Genomic DNA, 365 nt, shown 5'->3' with positions numbered 1-365 from the left:
GCAAAGTCCCTTTTGTCATTTGAGATAGCACATACACAAACTTTGGGGATTAGGATGAGGACATCTTTGTGGGGCTATTATTCTGCCTACCACACCCACTTCACATTATAAAGATTAAAAGAGGTGATGAATGTGAATGCCGGCACGTGGCACCAGCTGGATATGACAGATGTTTCCACTCTTATAAAAGTACTGGAGCTACAACAAGAAGCTTGGGCCTCCTCGTGAAAGGGATGGGGGTAAATGGAGACCCGCTTCCCTTAAAAACCTCCTAGGTTTTAAGCCTGGCAACAAAAATGTAGTTAGGAGTTTGGCTGGAATGGAATACAGTGAAGGGAAAGCTACTCAACTTTGGACTTTTTTTT

The sequence above is a fragment of the Prionailurus viverrinus genome, chromosome C1 (assembly GCF_022837055.1).
Source record: "Prionailurus viverrinus isolate Anna chromosome C1, UM_Priviv_1.0, whole genome shotgun sequence".
NCBI classification, from domain to species: domain Eukaryota; kingdom Metazoa; phylum Chordata; class Mammalia; order Carnivora; family Felidae; genus Prionailurus; species Prionailurus viverrinus.
This window is presented reverse-complemented; position numbering follows the sequence as displayed.